At 37.7% G+C, this 21,746-nt stretch overlaps 1 protein-coding gene across 1 annotated transcript in view; it reads left to right on the top strand.

Moving 5' to 3' along the window:
• Window positions 1-21,746, top strand: part of LOC145675713 (nuclear hormone receptor E75-like) — a 228,627-nt gene that overhangs the window by 77,079 nt on the left and 129,802 nt on the right. The gene's annotated exons all lie outside the window — the stretch shown is intronic.

Genomic DNA, 21,746 nt, shown 5'->3' with positions numbered 1-21,746 from the left:
CCGCCAAGTGAACTTTGTGGTAGACAAACACCGTGTGGGTGGGTTTCCTCGGGGTTCTCGCGTTTCCTCTTACTTTCTTCATTCCACCATTTCATTCATTACTCATCATCACCGTCTCCTTTAGCCTAGCTGGCATAAGCGTGGGACGTAAAACTCAAAGATTTCATTTTTTTATTCCACCATATCCTTTCATTATCATCGTCACCTTTGGAGCATAATCCTGGCACATTAAAAAAATGATTTTTTTAAGTTTAACGTCCTACGGTTATCTCCTTTAGGTTAAGGGAGAGGATATTAAAGTAAGTCAATGATGATTGAAAAATTTGGTGGAATGAGAATGTGGAAGGAAACGGGAGTACTCCGAGAAAACCCACGGACACGGTGTTTGTCCACCACAAAGTTACTTGGTTGGTAATCGAACTAAGAACCCCAGGCACCAGAGGTAAGCCATGGAGCCAAGTGGGCTTTGTGGTGGATAAACACCAAGTCCCCAAGTGTAAGAAAGAGAATATTAGAGTCATCCTCGCTGGTCTAGTGGCTAGCGCACGCACCTTTCGCGCACGGAGTCCCGGGTTCGATTCCCGGTGGGATAACATTGAAGTTTGAACTTATTATTGTGGTTTGGATTCCACGTTAAACTGTTACTCCACGCCACATATAGCCTGGGTGCTGGGAAAAGGACGCTATAACTTCAATAAATAACAGCAAAAAAAGAGAGATAAAAATACGAAAAGTGTAAAAATCTTTCAGTTTAACGTCCCATGATTGTGTCTTTCAGGCTAAGGGAGATGGATGAGTAAGGCAAGTGAATGATGATGGAATAATTGGTGGAATAAGAATGTGGGAGAAGAGGGAAGTACCTCTGAGAAAACCCACGGACACGATGTCCACCAAAAACTTACTAGGTCGGAGGTCGAACCAGAGGCCCCACTCACCAGAGATAAGCACTTTACACTGTGCCACCGTGTTGCTCTAAAACACGAAAATTGGTAGAGCCTTTTGAAGCAAAGAGTTTCTGATTTTATCCTAGGCCACAATCGGACAACACCATATACTGTACTTGATTTTTTTTTCATGGTTCTCCGGTTAGCTTCTACATTTTGCTTCGACCATTCTTTCACAATAATTCCCTTTCATAAATCACGAAATTATCCATTAGCTTATAGAATAATAACCCTGGAACGTAAAACTAGGAGATTTCATTGTCGGTGTACCTAGGTAGTCGAGTGGTCTCAGACATTACAGGTTAACGAACGATCTAAGGCAGAATCCATTGGGGATTCGAGTGCATCTCAAAAGCAATAAAGATCCTGTGTTCATGTCTCTGTCGTATTGAATCAATGAGAAAATAATTTAAGTTAAAGACCATAAAGAAAAATATTCTGGTTGACTTGATTTTGAGATTAACGTTCCTTTGAGCAGCGAGGCTATATGAGACGGAACCTACTAATTAACGTGGAATCCGAACTACATGACCCCCTGCCGGAAATCGATCCCGGTCCTCCCACGGCAAGGGCGCGTACGCTAACCACTTAGCCATGGAGGAGCTCATATATCCTGGTTGGAATTTTTTTTAGGCAGTAGAGTGCTCACCTCTGATACGAGAAGCTTCTAGTTCCATCCCAGTATTGTTATTAGTGGTGGGCATAAAAACCGGTTTTTCGGTTTTCGATTTTTAGAAAAACCGAACCCGGTTTTTGAAAATTTTCAAAGAACTGGTTTTTCAGTTTTTTTCAAAACGGTTTCATTTTTTTCAAAACCGGTTATCGGTTTTCTCCGAATCCGTTTCGGATTTTCACCGTATCCGATTTCGCTTTTCTTCAAAACCGGTTCTGTTTTTTTCAAAATTGGATCTATTTCAGACCAGAATAGAGTTTCGGTCACCGACACCATTTTCACCGAAAGCAGTTTCAGTGAAAACAGAAACCGGACTCCCCTCACGACGTTGGGTGGACGCCGAAAATTGGAAAGCACCGTCTGTGAGTTGAACCCGGGACCATGTGGACATGAGTCGAATGCTCTAACCACTAGGCCATGGTGTTTCCATTAGGGTATAATGAGAGAGTAAATCTTGCTTTCAGCGGGGATCGAACAGTATCTATTGAATTGACAGGCAGACGCCTTACCAAAACGCAGTTTCACACCTTCAAAAAATAATATAATAGTAATCATTATATATATACATACATATATATATATATATATATATATATATATATATATATATATATATATATATATATATATATATATATATATATATATATATATATATATATATATGGCCAGATTTAGGGGGTGCACCGGAGCAAGTACACCCCCGCCGTTGTGAATATACACTATCTAAAGTGAGAAGCTAGCAGTGAAAATTGCAATATTTTCGGAAAATTTAATGTCATGTTTCCGTTTCGGGCTTAAAAGAAAGCAAAGCTTTGCAAAAATAATAGTTTTGTCAATTCCTCACACACACAACAGATGTCTATAGGCATTTACAACATTTAAATTTGATTCAAATGTACTGGTGCACCCCCCGTCAGAAAATTCTAGATCCGGCCCTGTATATATATATATATATATATATATATATATATATATATATATATATATATATATAATTAGTGTCTGAAAAGTCTGTTGTACACTTTTGGCAACTCCAGTCGTGAGTATATTATGCAAACCCCATTGATATAAACATAAGAATATATGTGAATGTGTAATTTAAAAAAGAAACCGAAAAAAAAAAAAGAGAGAAGAAAGCAAGTTGAGTCGGACGTTCTACTTGCGGCATCACTTCCTGAATCAGTGTTCCCATTTCGTTCGTTCATTCCGCTTGGGTTGTGATAAGAAAAGAACCGTATACAGTAATCGTTTGTCCGAAAATGAACGGTGGGCTAAAAGTGGGTCGTTGCGTGGATTTTATACTTTCAAATATTGCTTCGTCTCTCACTATGGTTTCTCTTTCTCTAAATATTCTTAGATAAATTTCTCTTACGTTCTACAAAAACGACGATAACAAAGTACAATTATAGATCAGAAGAATAACGGTGCTTCCTGAACACGTGATACAAGAACGAAGTAGTCCAGTCGTAACATCGTAACGCGTACATCTAATGGTGAGGAATAGTGGCCATTTGCAATGTAAGGTCAGGCTCGCTGTATTCAGTAAGGCTCACACTAACTTAGGCGTGCGTTCTCTGTCGAAATCAGGTGGCCCCGCGTAGCGTAATCGCTAACGCTCTCGCCTTCGGTGCGAGCGGTCCCGGATTCGATTCCCGGTGGAGCCAGTCGGTCGAAAAAGTGTAACACGCTTTTTCAGGCCAGCCACCCTGAATGAGGTTTTTCCTGGGTTTTCCTCATTCACACCAGGCAAATGTCGGGGTGGTACCTAACTTATAGGTCCCAGGCCGCTTCCTTCCCTTTCCCCGAATTGTGTGCTCGCCGAGGGACGTCATCCCTCAAAAACGTGAAGGGCTAAATGGCTTCAGATGCCGAAAGCCCAGAAATCTAAAATCCTATCCTATCTGTCCAAATCAGGCTCGCTATGCTCAACGACTCACATTATTTTAGGCAGTGGCGGATCCAAGGGAGGGCTATAGGGGCTATAACCCCTCTTGACGCTCAGGTATACACTGGATAAAATGGGCTTCAATCCTGCTTTACATTGGATAAAACGGCAAACTTTAGTTTAGCCTCTTCCTTGATCATATCCTGGATCCGCCACTGTAGGCATATACTCACTCGAGATCAGACTTGCTATGCTCGATGAGGCTCACACTATTTAAATAAATTAAATGAAAATTTTCACGTTTTACGTCCCAAGGTTATACCGGGTAGGCTAAAGGAGACGGTGATGATGAGGAATTAATGAAATGGTGGAATGAAGAAAGTGGGAGCGAACGGGAGAACCCGAGGAAACCCACGTTCACTTTTCGTGAGCTGGGATCGAACCAGTGACCCCATGCACCAGAGATGACGCTCTACCATTGATCACACTATTTTAGTTTTACACGCACTTGAGATCGGGCTTACGTTGCTTGGACTCGTGCTTTAACTAGCTGTCTACTTACACCACTAGTACTCACAAGTGGTCGTGGTCAGTTATTGATGTAGGGCCGATTGAAGTGGAGAGCTGGGCTCGCGAGGTTGGACACCTCTGTTACACAGTGGAAGAAGATATATATATATATTTAAGTTCGGAAATGTTACAGGTTTATCGTTATCCTTGAATAATCTCAACCGCAGAACGGAACTGGCTCAAAGGTAGAGCGCTCTTCTTTGATGGGAGGCACCTCAGATTCGTTCCCAAGCCGTGTGAGTTCGTGGTAAGCAATATCGTTTTCGTGGATTTTCTTCGGACTCTCCCATTTCCTCCCCTATTTTCATTCCACCAATTATTTCATAATCATTTCGCTTTTATTAATCATTCTTATCTTTTAGCCTAAAAGCAAAACGCGTGGGACGTAAAACTTTAAAAATTCCGTTTTTCATTTTATGTAAAGCCAAAAGTTATGTGACTGATTAGTTCGACTTTCTTGTCGCGTGTTCAACGCCCAGCAGAAGCAAGTATGCCTTTAGTTTAACGATCAAGTGAGGAGAGAGATAATTAATGAACGTGAATGATTATGAAAAAATATTGGTGGAATGATGATGTGGGAGGAAATAGGAAAACCCGGAGAAAATCCACGGACACGATCAGTGGCGGATCTAGAAGGTAAACACTGGGGGGGGCTGGGTAGCCAGAATGTAGACTAAGATTGGTATATGATGAGTTTACTGTATAAATAATAGATTAAATTGTTTTTGTCACTCAAAAAATTGGGGGCCTAGCCTCCTGGCCGCAGACTACTAGATCCGCCACTGGACACGATGTTCATCACAAACTCACATGATGTGAAATCGAACTAGGGATACGTGACATCAGATAGGAGAGCTCTACCACGGAGCTAAAATGACCCTTCACATTACTTCCGATACCATGCCCGGTCGTTATCACTAAAAACGACTAAACATACCGTCCTTTAATATTTCCATTAAGCAACTCTTCAAACAATAAATGTTGTTAATGTGATTTTTAGGTTAGCAAAGAAACAATAATACGGTGCACAAACAACAACAACAACAACAACAACAATGAAATTAAGGATAAACTTTCATCAGAAACAAAAGGTGTTGTTCTTGATGAAACACTTTCCCTTAAATACCGCACAGAAACACACACACACACACAAAGAACAAGAATACCAGTTGGTAGTTCCGCGTCTTATGACATACATAGTTTAATTATCTAAAAATAAAGCTTTCAGTTTGTAAGCCTCTAATTTTCTAAGTTAAATTTGGATTTTATTTTATTTATTTATTGATGAAATGTTCCTGTTTTATTAGCATTTATAGTCCAGAAGGTATAACGTCATTGACTTCCCGCGCTTGGACCTGCTCGTCACTGGGGGTGTGGTAAGAGGGTAGCCAATCACCACCAATCGTCTACTGCGCTCAGCGAGTCACGAGTAACCAAGCTGGCAACTCCTCATAAACGTCACTACAACTATTCGCGGGAAGCCAACGACGTTACACCTTCCGTACTATAACGAAAAAAGAAGTCCAAAGATGACCCATCTGTCAATATCAATGTCTTATGAAGTTGAACGAAAATAGTATGTATAAGTGTAAAACCTCATGCGAGAAAAATTGATTTTTTGTAAACCTAAAAGTTATCGATGGTGAATGATAATCATGCCATGTCACAAGTTAAATATGTGACAAATTTATAAATTAATAAGGCTATAAAATTACATAATTATATCTATATGATTCTTTTTTAAGCGAAGATTGGAGTTGAATTTAACGTCCCGTTCAACAGTGAGGCTATATGAAATAAGGACCTACTGATTGACGTGGAATCCGAACTACATGGGTTCCCACCGGGAATCGAACCCGGGTCTCGCACGCCAAAGGCTAACCGCTTAGTCACGAAGGAGCTCTATATTAAGTAAAGAGTCAATATAGAGGTGGCTAAAGTCTAACTTAGCCACCAGGGCCGTAACTTGTGGGGGCCAGGGTGGCAATCCCCCCCCCCACACAGGGAAGCTCCGCTCCGTTGCACGAGGGGCCCACTTTAAGACAAAACTTTTTTTTTACTTCATATACGATACGAACATGAAATTATAAATGAAGCATCAAACGGGTTCACTACATTACATAAACAAAACAGCACACAAAAGGAAAATAAAACAAAAATGAGTCGTGGGCCCATTTCAGAAAAAAATGTTTACTATTAGGGGCCTTAGAAATAATATTTATTCGTATGGCCTTGAAATTTGTCAATATTGTCCCCTTAATTAATTTGTCATGTATGGAATGGGCCCAAGAGTGTAACATTGCCATGCGGGAGGGCCCACAGGATCCGGGGGACCCATAAAGAGTACGAGAAAGATGGAAAGAGGGAGCCCAAGAATTAGAAAACAACTTTTCCTAGGGGGCCCAAATACGTCCTAATATTTTGGAAAGAAGTTCACCATGTTATTGTATAGGGATTCATGATCTCAGCTGAAAACGTTAGACACGACCTTAATGCTTCCCCCCCAGAAAAAAATCTAAGTTATGGCGCTGTTAGCTACATATCTCCGTACTAGACAGATCTTTAACATATACTAATATTATTTCATATGTTGGAAGTTGTCAACCTGTAACTGGGACATTTAATTTTGGTCACCTTATATAGAACCAACAGTGGCCAACTTTGTCGTGTTTTACTCATCCATATTGACTGTCCTGTTCTCGCCGCTAGTAGTTCTTGGTTTCCCAGAAAGTATGCAGTTTATATAAATGGCCAATCTGTAAAAGTTTTTTTTTTTTTTTTTTTTTTTTTTTTTTGTCTCAATACAGTTTACCCACTTGCTTAAATTGGCTACATTTTTGCAGAAGCTGACGATAAACCTACTTGCTGCTTTATGTTCCTTTTAAGTTGGGCAGTTATGTAAGATGGACAGTTTTCTTCGAGGGGGGGAAAAAGCTGCCCGACTTAAACAGGTTACATTGTGTATATCCATGTAATACTGTAGATATTTTGACCAAATTAATTGGATGCCAAGTTAGAGGGGAGACCAACTTAATAGATTTTACTATACAAAGTATACTTTAAAAATCTGGCCTCTCATTTCCAGAAAAGTTTATATTCTCGTATCGTGAGAAAATGTTAATGGGCTGGCATGAAATAGATATTCCAAAGTGTTTTTTTTTTTTTTTTTTTTTAAGTTCTATCCATGGGTAAGAATATTGTGATTTAAGTATATAATCAAATGCTATTATTATTTTTCTGTAATTTTGCCTCTATTGTGAGTTGTGCTAGGTGGCCAACTTAAATTAATTTTGTTGCAGTATATCTATAACAAATATTAAAATCTAGGTGTATAAAAGTAAAACACAGTATGTTTGTGATTTAACTCTTGAACCACCAGACCGATCTCGATCAAATTTGCCACATAGATTAAGCTTGGGCCTGGAGTTTTTTTTTTTTATCATTTCACTTTAAAGTTAGGGGTCCCTGAGACGAACAGTGACACTTCAGATGCCGTTTAAATTCAAATTCAGCCTCCATTAGTACTCATGTCCAAAATGAAACGTATTCTCCCGTGCGAAGAACGGGTATTCTGCTAGTATACTTATATTTATATTAGAAATGCAGTCTTTTATTTTTACACGGGCCGCCGTCGCTCAGTGGTAGAACGTTCATTACTAGTGCGTGGGGTCCCTGATTCGATCCAAGAGAACTTTGTGGTGAACAAATACCGTATGCGTAGGTTTTCTCAGGGTTCTCTCAATTTCTTCTTTCCACCATTTCATTCATTTCTTATCATTCATCACCGTCTCCTTTAGCCTAGCCGATGTAATCGTAGGACGTAAAACTTAAAGATTTTATTATTATTATTATTATTATTATTATTATTATTATTATTATTATTATTATTATTATTATTATTATTATTATTATTTACATTTACATTTCTATTGCATGATGACTTTTATGTATGCGTTGCGTCTACTAATTATAAACTTATTTTACATAACTAAAATGCAATACTTGTGGAAAACTAAACAACAAAAGTGAAATGATTTAAATATCAATTTTATATTGCACGAATTTTTTGATAAGAACCCATTCCACTTTAATTTGCATATTCAGATTTTCGTTTTTATATACTTGTATCCTATATTATGTTGTATTTGTCATTCTGAAAGTGCTATTATTTGCATATATAATTCATAATGAGCCTAATAAACACCAGTAAACATGGTTAATTAATGTTAGTACATTGCTTCAGTGAAAGTAAAAACAAAATTCAACCATGGAGCTACTCGGTGGAGAGAATGACAAAAGGCTGTCTTTTAATATTGATATAATGATTTCTATTTATTTCCATGGTTTGCAGCAGTGTTATAGTATATACGACGATATCTACAGTTTAATTAATTTATTTGTATTTATGTCCTTTGTCAGCAGATAGGTTACATGGGACGAGACTTGCAGTTTAATTGAATGATTTACGTATATTGATGTTCTTTGTCAACTGATAGCCTATATGGGATTAGGCGTACTGTTTAATTGATTGATTTTTATTTTCGTTCTTTGTCAGCAGATAGGTTATATTGAACTTGAACGAGACTTACTGTTTAATTGAATGATTTACGTATATTGATGTTCTTTGTCAACTGATAGCCTATATGGGATTAGGCGTACTGTTTAATTGATTGATTTTTATTTTCGTTCTTTGTCAGCAGATAGGTTATATTGAACTTGAACGAGACTTACTGTTTAATTGAATGATTTACGTATATTGATGTTCTTTGTCAACTGATAGCCTATATGGGATTAGGCGTACTGTTTAATTGATTGATTTTTATTTTTCGTTCTTTGTCAGCAGATAGGTTATAATGAACTTGAACGAGACTTACTGTTCAATTGAATGATTTACGTATATTGATGTTCTTTGTCAACTGATAGCCTATATGAGATTAGGCGTACTGTTTAATTGATTGATTTTTATTTTCGTTCTTTGTCAGCAGATAGGTTATAATGAACTTGAACGAGACTTACTGTTTAATTGAATGATTTACGTATATTGATGTTCTTTGTCAACTGATAGCCTATATGAGATTAGGCGTACTGTTTAATTGATTGATTTTTATTTTCGTTCTTTGTCAGCAGATAGGTTATATTGAACTTGAACGAGACTTACTGTTTAATTGAATGATTTACGTATATTGATGTTCTTTGTCAACTGATAGCCTATATGGGATTAGGCGTACTGTTTAATTGATTGATTTTTATTTTTCGTTCTTTGTCAGCAGATAGGTTATAATGAACTTGAACGAGACTTACTGTTCAATTGAATGATTTACGTATATTGATGTTCTTTGTCAACTGATAGCCTATATGAGATTAGGCGTACTGTTTAATTGATTGATTTTTATTTTCGTTCTTTGTCAGCAGATAGGTTATATTGAACTTGAACGAGACTTACTGTTTAATTGAATGATTTACGTATATTGATGTTCTTTGTCAACTGATAGCCTATATGGACGAGGCGTACAGTTTAATTGAATGATTTTTATTTTTGTTCTTTGTCAGCAGATAGGCTATATGGGACGAGGCGTACAGTTTAATCGAATGATTTTTATTTTAGTTCTTTGTCAGCATATATGTTATATGGGACGAGGCGTACAATTTAATTGAATGATTTTTATTTTAGTTCTTTGTCAGCAGATAGACTATATGGGACAAGGCGTACAGTTTAATTGAATGATTTTTATTTTAGTTCTTTGTCAACTGATAGGCTATATGGAATTAGGCGTACAGTTTAATTGATTGATTTTATTTACGTTATGTCAGCAGATAGGCTATGTAGGATGAAGCCTACAGTTTGACTGATTTATATTGACGTCCTTCAGCAGTGAGGCTCGTAGAACGAGACACACAATTTAAACCAAGATCGGTTTCATATTCATTATAAGATAATCGATGTCCTCTCACAGCGAATGGAACACAGAACATGTGCCACCCAATCTTAAGCAAGTTGGATTCATCACCGCCAAAAGAAGAGAACGCCATGGGCAGGGCCGGATCCAGAATCTTCTGAGGGGGGTGCACCAAATAACAGCCAGTACATTTGAATTAAATTTGAGTTTTTTTAAAATGCCTTGAGATATCTGTGGTGTGAATGAGGAGTTGCCTTGGAAATGCTAAGTATCTGCTCTCGATGAATCCTTTTCCTTCAACCTTCAGAAAATTGACTGAAACTATTAATTTTTGCAAAACTCCTGCTGGCTTCTCATTTTAGATAGTGTATATTTACAACAAAGGTGGGGGTGCACGTGCACCTTTGTACCCCCACCCTAAATCCGGCCTTGGCCATGGGACTTATATCTTCTAGTACACCATTGTGCTCTTTGACGACGGTAATTCCAGAATGTGTCTGGTTTAGATTAGAAGTTATTGGGCCGACTCCTTGAATCATTACTGATGACATGGTCTGGTTTCCAGATTGAGTCAGTCAACGTGAATCACCGAGCCTTACTTATGCTATAATCAAGCACCCGCTCAGGCTGTAAGGCAGAAAAACGAATCATACATGAGAAGTAAAGTTCAGAGTTATTGATTAACGCACAATAACGCAACGCGCATAACTCTTTACACGCTCTTTTTTACTTCTCGTATGCATATTTTCTTTATTAAATTATGCAAATAGCTTGTCTTTTTATAATATCAGTTTGTTTGTTGTGTTGGTTGATTTTCGATTTAGCGCCTATTTTCGACAACCAATCTATATAAGACGTGGAACTACATTTTAATGAAGGCTCTAAACCAAACTATTTCCTACCGAATCAAGATCTCTTGCTACAAAGGCTGTAAGAGAATCATTTACCCTCGGAAAGTTGCACAAAGTGGTTTCATTCATAATTTTAATACTGAAGAGTGCAATTTTTTATTTTTTTTTATTTTTAAAGTAAACCTGTAAAATTAGTTACTTGTATTAACTTGATCACTGGCGGAAGTTAGTCACTTGTGCATCATACAGTACAAGTTGTTTTAATTGCTTTAATATTAAGTTTTAATACGCGTAGCCAGAATGTGTGTTTGGGAGGGGGACAAGTGCTGTTATAGGTACATATAGAAAAATTACAAAGTAAAAAATATATAAACATAAAAATATATTAAATAAATACAAAGTACCAAAGTACATTGTCGGACTTCTTTGGGGGGACCCGGCCCGTCTGCCCCCCCCCCTTCTCTACGCCACTGACCGTGAGTAATATTAGCTTTAAACAGCTTGTACGGGATTCCCTTTGCACCACCAATTATTATGGTTTATGTCATGAGCTTCGAATATGGGACCGCTCGATTGTGAAGTAAGACCTATAACCAGTGGCGTATTTAAGGGGAGCTTCCGGGGTGAAGCCCCCCTCCCGAAATTTTACCTGCAAGTTTAAAGTAAATGAAATATCTTGCAGAATTTTCACATTTCCAGGAATAAAGTTAGCAAAACCCCCCGCGAAACAAAATCGTAAATACGCCACTGCCTCTGACCATTAGCCTAATCCTGTTGGTAAAGTAAGTTTAGGTTTGATTTTAATCCGTTAACCAATCGCAAGTGTGTGTGTGACAGAGAGAAAGTGTAGTGGACCAATGCGTCTTCTTTTGATCTGAGAACAATGTTTTCATATCAAAGGCATTAACAGCTTATGTAAGGTTATGCAGTCTGTAAGCATTCATAATGTACTAAAATCTTACATATGCCCTGTTTATTTCAGATCTGGAAGGGGGTGGAGAGGTGGCTTTAAACAGTGGAATTTCAATTACTTGCACTTCTTGCTTCCATTCATTCAGTGCATGCACACTACTTGTGGCATTAATTATACAAAAGAGTAAGCTTGGTTATGGAAGGTTCTTTTATTAAGATCGGTGGTGGGGGGGGAAGGTGCGGGATTCAGATCAATACATCCAAAGCTCTGTAAATTAGCCCAAAGACCTCTTCGCTGATATCCGCTGGTCTCCCGGACTCACAGAAGTTTATTTATGTTGTCAAAAAAAAAAAAAAAATCTTACTTCATCCAAGGCAATAATGGAAGGGGAAATACCGTAGTGCTCAGTGGAAAAACGCAACTCGGATAATAAGTAGCTGAGTGGAGTTAGGCGGTATTTCCGCGGAGTTTATGCTGGATTGTTACCTCCTTTGCGTTCGTCGACCCTTGTTCGTAAGTGGGGCACAGAGAAGCCTTCATTTGCGATGGTGTTGCGCTTTCATGGACGCTCGGCTGAGACCGACAAGTGTTGCTAACTAACATGATATTACACTCTATAAAGTAATACATTAATTCCTGCTTCACAATCTTTTTACTTTACCTCACAATACTGAAAGTGGCTCCAAGGAACAATTATTCGGGGAGTGGTTAGAAGTCATGCTGTGCATTCAGGAGGTTACGGATACGAATCCAGTCATCTTGACTGAGGATTATAAGAGTTTTTAACTCTCAGCTCCGCGAGGTGAATACCGGGATGATACTTTTGGTCATCTTTGTTTCAATCCCTTTCCTATTGTTGGTACTGGTATTCATGTTGTTTGCTAATTAATAATTCGAGGTTAAATTGAGAGATACAGTGGGTCACTGGTAGAGCTCTTATCTCTGGTGCGTGGGGTCAGTGGTTAGATACCCGACCAAGTAAGTTTGTGGTGGACAACATGGTGTCCGTGGGTTTTCTCGGGGTGCTTCTGTTTCCTCCCACATTCTCATTCCACAAAGTGTTCCATCATAATTCACTTGCCTTAATCATCGTCTATATAGTGGCTGTTTACATCTGCCTTTACAAAATTTAAACACCAACAAAACAAGCTAATAAACAATAAACCCACTTGCGCTTTGTCCTTTCTCCGACGGGGGCACGATGGGTCAGTGGTAGGGGTCATGGTGGGTCAGTGGTAGAGCGTTCATCACTGATGCGTAGGGTCCCTGCTTCGATCCAAGGTCGTGCCAAGTGGGGTTTGTAGTGGACAAACACCGTGTGCGTGGAGTTTCTCGGGATTCTCTCATTTCCTCCCACTTTATAGCCAGTAGGTGTAGCCGAGCGGACTAAGGTGTTAGGCTGACGATCATGAGGTGAAACTAATTGGAGGTTCGAGTCCCTCTGTAGTAGGATGGGTGGAATTTTAACTGTCCTCTATATTTCTGTATTCGTGTTCCTGTCGGGTTTGGATTACGTAGGATGTCAAAGATCATGAAGACAAATATTCCAATTGGGACGAACTTAAAAAAAAAAAAAAAAAAAAAAAAAAAGTGGTAGATCTCTTACTTCTGGTGCATGGGGCCTCTGCTTCGAGTCCTGGACAAGTAAGTTTGTGGTGGACAACATCGTGACGGTGGGTTTTCTCGGGGGGTACTCCTTTCCTTCTACTTTCTCATTCCACCAATTTTCGCATCATAATTTAGTTGCTTTGATCATTGTCTGCCTTAGCTTAAAGTGCATAACCGAGGGACGTTAAACTGAAAAGATTTCGGTGCTTTCCTTTCTACGTCCGCAAAATTTCTCGTTGCTACCGCGCTCTAGTACCTGGTTAAATAAATAACATAAACGAAAATTTATGACGGTAAATAAATTTCGCGATCAAATTTTAAACTGTGAGTAGTACGTCAAGAATAAAAGTAAAGTATCATTATTCCAGTAAAAATCCGGATAAATGATATTTTTTTAAATTAAAAAAAGTAAAGGGAACGGAATAAAGTTTGTAAAGTCTCGAAGCAAGGGCGCCGATTTCTCTGTAAATTTAGGGGGGGGCATTCAGATGCGGACGGCATATATATGAGGATTTTAAAACAAAAATTGCATTCAAATTATGCAAAATATTGTATATTTACAAATGTAATGAGGGAGCCCACATGAGCTTTGGGGAATCTGGCCCCCATGATCGGCGCCCTTGTCTCGAAGTAGGAAATATGGTCACGCTAGTCTGTCCGTAGAATGTGAACACAAAATTTACTGGTTATTAGCCCTAAAACGTAAATATCTCATTTGCATTCGCTTAGTTAAGTATCTGATTAACAACCTAATTAACCCTGGGAGATTAGTTTCAATGAAATGAAAGGAAAATTAATTTAAATATTTAATTTAATTCACGTGTATGCCCTTTCAGCTAAAGTAGATGGATAATTAATGACAGTGAAGGATAATAAAAGAATTGGTTGAATAAAAATGTGGAAGGAAACGGGAGAACCCCGAGAAAATCCACAAACAAGTTGTTATCCACTAGAAAACTTATGTGGAATGGGATCGAACCACAAAACCTCTCGTACCCGAATGAGCGCTCCACCACTGAACTCCTAGAGTGATTTAGGCTTCATTTAAATTTCATTAATCGAAATTGTTTTGTATATGAGATTTAAAAAAAAAAATCTGAAAAATTCTCTATTATTTGGTGATATAATTGTGTATGTTGGTTTGCCACACTGCAAGGCGAATCAGTCGATGGCATTGGAGAATGAAGTCGGGCGGTCATAGCGGAGCGAGCAACTTTTCTTTCGAAAAAGTGAAAGTGAACACAAGGATCGGTGCCGTATGAAAGTTTGTGTTCTGTTGTGTAGTCACCCCCCTCCAGGCAATTATTGCGGCCTAACAGAATTATTTCACTGATTGACAAAGTAAACAAGATTTTTAATTAAATGTCCATTATTATTATGATTTCTGAGACATGTGATGGTACATTGCGTATACAAGGGGACAGACCCGTATCCAGGGGGGTCAAGGGGGCCGGTCCCCCCTAAATTTTTGCTGTCCCCTAAAATTTTCACAGTATGCTTGCAAATGATCTATAATATGGTGATGAAACATAATATGGTTGAATCGGGCCCCTCTAACTTCAGCCTACCACCCCCCCCTACATTTTTGGGCTGGCTACCAGCTTGGAAAGAAAACAATAACAGAAATGTAAAAAGTAATACTGTTCTCAAAGTACCATCCGGGAATTCATCTCGTGAAATAAGAAAGTGAAAAAAAGCGAGAAAATTATCCTGTTAAGGAATGATTAAAAACAAAAGTTACAAAACATAACTTTTATGTTATTTACTGCAACTTAACCAAAATTTATTTGTAGATTGATAACATGTGTGTCTTGCTGCAGGTTCGAAGACCGGATTTAGATCAAGTATACTCGAGAAACGAACATTAAAAATGATGACTTGTCTGGAAAATTGATCAAGAATAGATGTGAGGTCTCTTTTGCGTTTCCTATGGGCCAAAAAACACTACACCTGCTCACATTCATAGGCAGATCGCAGAGGTATATGGGTAGGGTTAAATTTTAAAGCAACTTGTAGGAAAGTGGTGTCGTGCCTTCAAAGACAAGACAAGACCAATGTTGTTAATGATCACCCTCAACACAGCGGTAGGCTCAGTACTTCAACCACTGACACTGCGCTTGGAACGACTAGAGCACCCCCTCTATAGACCTGACCTAACCCCGGAGACTTTTCACCGTTTCCCTGTTCTAACCCCCCCCCCCAAAAAAATAGAATGTGATTATGTTAAAACCTACGTTGCCTCACGTTGGGCTACGAGAACTTGACGCCGATTTCTATGCAAATAGTATAGAAAATTTTATCTGCCGTTCTGAAAGCGGTTGAACAAATACTATAATTACATTGAGAAGTATTGTTGAGCGCCCTCTGTTATCAGGTGTGTTGATCTTCCAGCTATGTCTCCCTAATAAGCTATAATAGGTTTAGTAACCTTTTTTTCCGATCATCCCTCCTATATGGATCTCTATACTTATAATAGTGAATCGAAGATTTCTAAACTCGAGCTCAATTAGGGGAGCCAGCCTGAGCCGTTCGCGAGTACGAGCCTAAAGACGTTAATCAGCATAAGATAGAGTTAATGTGAGTCTCATTACAGGTAGCGAGCGCGAGCTCGACTGAATCCGAGTCAGAGTGTGAGTCTGATTGAAACTAGTGATCCTGAAACTCACTGATGATGGCGAACTCGAGTCATTATGTACGAGCTCAATAAGGTTAATTAGCGTGAGATTTACGTAGCTCCAAGGGCACCAATCCTGGGGGGCCCAAAGCTCATGTGGGCCCTCCTATTGTGTTTATGAATATACAAGATTTGGCATAATTTGAATGCAATTTGTCTTAAAATCCTCATATATATACCTTCTGCATCTAAAAGCCCCCCCCCCCCAATTTATAGAGAAATAGGCGCCCTTGCCTAGCTCAAGCCTTAATTGGGAAGAGCAAGTCCGAACGAGTGCGAGACGGAAACAGAGGTGGCCATTTCATAATCTGAGCTCATTCGGGCTCAAGCTCACTATTCTAAAAGTAGCTCTTGTGCTCAATAATGTCAGTAAGACTGACGCGTTATCTCAAGCTCTTACATTATATCATCGGGGGCCTCAATGACTCAGTGGTAGAGCGTTCATTTCTGGTGCATGGGGTCCTTGTTTCGATCCCAGCTCACACCAAGTGAACTTTGTGGTGGACAAACATCGTGTGCGTGAGTTTTCTCGAGGTTCTCCCGTTTCCTCTCACTTTCTTCATTCCACCATTTCATTCATTTCTCATCATCACTGTTTTCTTTAATTCCATATGCCCGTATCCACGGGCATCGATTTTAGTCTAGTGTATTTAAAGAAACTACAGTATACTACTTTGTATATATAACTTTTGTTGGAAAGAGGATTTTGATTTTGATTCATTCTACCCCCCCCCCCCTCTACTAGATTTAAAAACGCTAACGACGCCAGTGCCGTATCCAGAACTTCCTTAAATATATATGTATATATATAAACAGTAAAAGTGTCCAATCTTTGTACAGGAAGAGTAAAACTAAAAGAAAAAACCTCAAATTTGAATGTTGTGGAAATGGTCTCGTTTCTCTCTTTAGGTGTGAAAGTTTCCAAAAACACTGAAAACACACATTTCTTTGTTATTAATTAAGATTTTATATATATATATATATATATATATATATATATATATATATATATATATATATATATATATATATATATATATATATATATATATATATATATACAGTGGCGGATCCAGGATATGATCAAGGGAGGGGCTAAACCATAGTTTGCAGTTTTATCCAGTGTAAAGCAGGATTGAAGCCCATTTTATCCAGTGTAAACCTGAGCGTCAAGGGGGGGGCTATAGCCCCCATAGCCCTCCCCTTGAATCCGCCACTGTATATATATATATATATATATATATATATATATATATATATATATATATATATATATATATATATATATATATATATAGATAGATAGATAGATAGATAGATAGATAGATATATACCAATTTTCACACCTCCAACTTGAGTCGATCCCCCTTTGGGTATTTTCTCAGTAAAGAAAATGAATTTTGAAAAATTACCCTCTTTTAGAAGTGAAATTTTCAAAGAAGGTGAGATGCCTGTTCAGCTATTTTTGTTTAGGAACTTATATCCTAAGTTACTTCTCCCTATCTTCAGGATTTCGTGAGATACAGTTTTCTTAGCGAAAAATTGGAAACCCTTCCCCTTTCCCAAGGGCGCCCGCCGATTTTTCCGTAACTTTGGAGGGGGAGGGGGTTGGCATTCAGATGTGTGTTTGGTTGTAAAGGCATATATGTCAGGATTTTTAAGACAAATTGAATTCAAATTATATCAAATATTGTATATTCATAAATACAATGCGGGGGACCCGCATGAGCTTTGGGGGACACCTGTTCCCCCCAGGATCGGCATCCTTGTCCTTTCCCCTTCCCTTTATCACACCTAATTCATAAATTCTTTCTCATTCCTTGCTTCCATGACAAAGGGAGTCTTCTTTTCTAAATTTCTTGTTTCTAGCTACAGTAATATGGGCTGGGCGTTTGGAACTCTATAATTGTAGATAACTTTAGATGCTTTAAATTCTATGGTATTCTATTTAATTCTATTAAATTAGATGGCTATATTCTTTTGGTAAGTCGTTCACTACCAGAAACTTTACATTCCTAAAATAAAGTTTTGTATCTTAGAAGGTAGAGCCTGTTCAGCTTTGATATTTAAAATTCAACACCTGAAAATAATCAAATACTTCAGTTTTACGTCCACGATTATGTCCTGTTAGGCTAAGGGAGGTGATTATGGGCGCCCGATAGGAACGCACACGAGACAAGATTTGTGGCTGTCTCGTCTCGAAAATGTGCTGTAAAAATGATGTTTCGACTCGAAAAATGTATATTTCTCTATTGGAAGAGCCGTGTCTCGACTCGAATTTTGTCAGGAAAAATCCTGTCTCGACTCGTCTCATGCGCATCCCTAGCAGCCGAAGTGGGGGCAGGGGTCCCGACCCCCCCTTGGCTCACGAAAATGAATACGTAATATAGCTAACCACGTATATTAAATACCAGAAATACCATTGAGTAATATAGCAACCATTGAGATGGGGGCCGCCCCTGGAGACGATGCTTAAAGCAAATGAATGATTATGAAAGAATGGATGGAACGAGGAAGTGGAAGGAAACGGGAGCACCTCGAGAAAATCCAGGGACAAGATGTTGTCCACCACAGACTTACTTGGTCGGGATCGAACCAACGATCCCACACAGCAGAGATAATATTCGACACTTGAATTATTATTATTATTATTATTATTATTATTATTATTATTATTATTATTATTATTATGATTATTATTATTATTATTATTATTATTATTATTATTATTATTATTATTATTATTATAAGAAAGAAGAAAATATCGTTTTATTTTCAAATATGATGTTACTCCATTTCCGGTATTTATACATATACTTATTGTTTTGTTAAACATTTCTGTAGAATATTCTACTTTTAGATTTATCTTTCAAGCGTTACGTCACCTATTGTGGAAAGAGAAAGCGTTTTGTGGTGCCCTCTTTTGGCTAAGATTATCCTTACTCCACTTTCAGAAGGAAGTTTTTTTTTTTTTTTAAATATATTACTAAAAAAAATTGCATAGGATTATATTAAAGTACCGTACGCATGGTATCTAATGTGTGATAGATACAAAAAAAAAATGGTATATCGTACTGTGTATTGCTCCCGTTCGATTATAACATTTAAAAAAATGTAATAAATTAATAAGTGATATATCTTTTTTGAAAGTTTACGAGAAAGTGTTGGAGCAAAAGCAAAAGAGAAAAACAGTTTTAAAATATCAATCCAAGAACCGTTGTGGCCTCCTGGTCTACATTTTTTTTTTTCATTTTCACTTTCATTCTTAGCAAGTGAAAGTCCGTTTGAGTTTTATTTGTAACATAAAACCTAAATATATGCTGTTTGTTTCCCCTCTGATATCTACTGTATGTGTATACAACGTGCCATGTTGTACCTCTATGCAGATTAGTGCAAATTACTTGCATTAACCTACATTTTAATAATTTTTTAAAAATATTTTCTTACTATATAGCAAGTGTAAACATGGATTTTATCTCGTATAAAATAGAAAACATACTTTTTTTTTTTTTTTTAACAAAAAAAATGATACTACGGTAATCAAAGTTAGTATTATTAGCATTTAAAGAAGAAAGTATCCGAATGAAACATAAACCAATGTAGTTCTCTTTAAGACATAGAGAACTCTAGTCTACCAGTCAGATATAACGGCGGAGTAAAGATGTGATCACCACACGCCACTTAAATAAATCCGCTACGTGTATAGCTGTGCCCAAGGGCGCCCATGTTGTGGTTTCCAGAGGGGGGCAAGTATAAGCGACATTTCAAATATAGTTTCAAATTTTGCGGTAACTATTCTAAAAATTCTATTGGGGTTTCAATCTTTTGAAGTACAATTTCTTCTAGAGGGGGCGATCGCCCCACCTTGCTTCCCCTTCTGATGGGCGCCCTTGGCTGTGACATCAGATATAATTTGTTAGATTTTTTTTCTTTCTTTTGTTGCATGAATGAGCTTTTAAAAATATGATATTTGAACACTGAACTCTAAATTCGCCACCTTTTCAGTCCTAAGACTAGCCCATTGGCCAACTTACGGACTTATAAAGCCAAGAAGTATGTATTGCTTTCTTTCCGCCAAAGTATGACAAGTTTAAGGATTGTTTCTCAGGGAATGAGAAATAAGGTTTTTGTTGTCTCTTTTAGTAAATTTTGTAGGTCACGACTCGTCTCGATTCTAGAATAATGTCTCGTCTCGGAAAAGCTTTTCTCGTCTCATTTTCTAAATTTATGTATATAATTTGTGTCTTGATTTTTCCAGAGAATAAGAAATGCATTCAAACGACTTAGTATCTAGTGACTTAGTGATGGTATGAAGTGTGAATGTGAAATAAAAGCAAGGATAGGAATGGCGAAAGAAGTCATTAGGAGGAAAAAAATACTATTTTGTGGGGCCTTGAATAAAGAGTTGAAAAAAAAAACAACACTTATAAAGTGCTTCGTGTGGAGTCTTGTGCTGTATTGGTCAGAAGTACGGACATTATTATAAAATGATGAAAAAAGACTTTAAGCTTTCAAAATGTGGGTGTGGAGAAGAAGGGAAAGAATTAGCTGGGTCAAGCGGAAAATGAATGAGAGAGTGTTAGAATTAGTGGGAGAGAAAAGGACAATTTTAGATATTATTAAGAAGAGAAAAAGAAACTGGTTGGGACATTAGCTAAGAATGTACTGTATCATGAGAGACGTGCTAGAGGGTATGGTGGCAGGACAAAGAGGGAGAAGTCGAAAAAGACTACAAGGAGGACATAAAGGCTTACTTTGTGTCTTCTTGTCTATATTTCTCTTCTGATAAAGACGTAACAGCGGTTAATTCGTCCAAAACATTCTTTTCGCATGAAGCAAATTGTTCCTTAGTATGCATGACGGCACTGTAATACTGCTTCAATGTTATTCTTTTCAGATCGATCTGAGACTTTTTTTAAATCAATTTTTATTCTTTTTCTTATTTCATAATTTCGCGTATTAAAAATATGATAACTAAAACTTATTAACCGAAATAACATAATTACACTGCATTCATATAAATTACAATTTAAATATATAAGATCAAAGAAGAACTATTGTCCAGGGATTAATATATATAAAACAATTCTTCTCAGAGTATAAACACCTCGTCCAGTTCCTTTCCAGGAGGTAAAGTGTACCAAGGACTGACGAGACGTTACCACGTTGGATAGAAACAGATATATGCACTGTATTAGATAAGATGAGGAGCGAACTTCGTCGGAAACACAAGACATGCGTCTTCCTACCTCCCTAACGAATTCAAGACTTCTTACACCCCAAGCACCACTGGTTTTAATATAATTTTGTATAAAAATATATTTTCGTAAGGTGAATACGAACCTCCCATCCATGGTTCTATAGATTGAATTATTTCGCCACCTTATCGCTGTACTATTTTGTTAACTTGATACATTGGCTACTATAATTTATGGAAGGAACATAGTTACTGAAGGTTGCTATTCAGTTTTTCGGTCCAAAATTTTCATGGATTACGTCATAAATCTGTGAAGCAATGTTTAGATATAAATACCGTACTACTGCAGCTAATATTTATAATATGGAAATACAGGACACTTTCCTGGAGTACGTACAACTCTTAAGATTGTGACGTCATCGCTTGTCAAGAATATGGAACAACCTGAAAGTGGTTACTTCACATAAAATTGAGCGATTCGAAGTTCGAATTTAATTACTTTAGTTACTTTTGAAGCATTTCTTAAACTTA

Source organism: Thermobia domestica, chromosome 18 (assembly GCF_964235325.1).
Source record: "Thermobia domestica chromosome 18, izTheDome1.hap1.1, whole genome shotgun sequence".
Lineage (NCBI taxonomy): Eukaryota > Metazoa > Arthropoda > Insecta > Zygentoma > Lepismatidae > Thermobia > Thermobia domestica.
Note: the sequence above shows the minus strand (reverse complement) of the source record. Positions and strands in the feature narration are given on the sequence as shown.